We start from the raw sequence: 276 nt of genomic DNA, 5'->3' as shown, positions 1-276 counted from the left end.
GGTAAACCGACCCGACCCAACCAGACCCACCAATGGGCACCCCGTAATAGGGTTATGGTTAGGGTTAGGATTAGGGTTAGGGCTCGGGCTTGGGTTTGGGTTAGGGTCAAGATTAGGGTCAGGATTAGGGTTAGGGCAGGATTAGGGTTTGGGTCAGGGTTAGGGTTAGGGTCAGGATTAGGGTTAGGGTCAGGATTAGGATTAGGGTTAGGGTCAGAATTAGGGTTAGGGTCAGGATCAGGATTAGGGTTAGGATTAGGGTTAGGGTCAGGGTCA

Source organism: Aplysia californica, unplaced genomic scaffold, assembly GCF_000002075.1.
Source record: "Aplysia californica isolate F4 #8 unplaced genomic scaffold, AplCal3.0 scaffold00389, whole genome shotgun sequence".
NCBI classification, from domain to species: Eukaryota; Metazoa; Mollusca; class Gastropoda; order Aplysiida; family Aplysiidae; genus Aplysia; species Aplysia californica.
Note: the sequence above shows the minus strand (reverse complement) of the source record.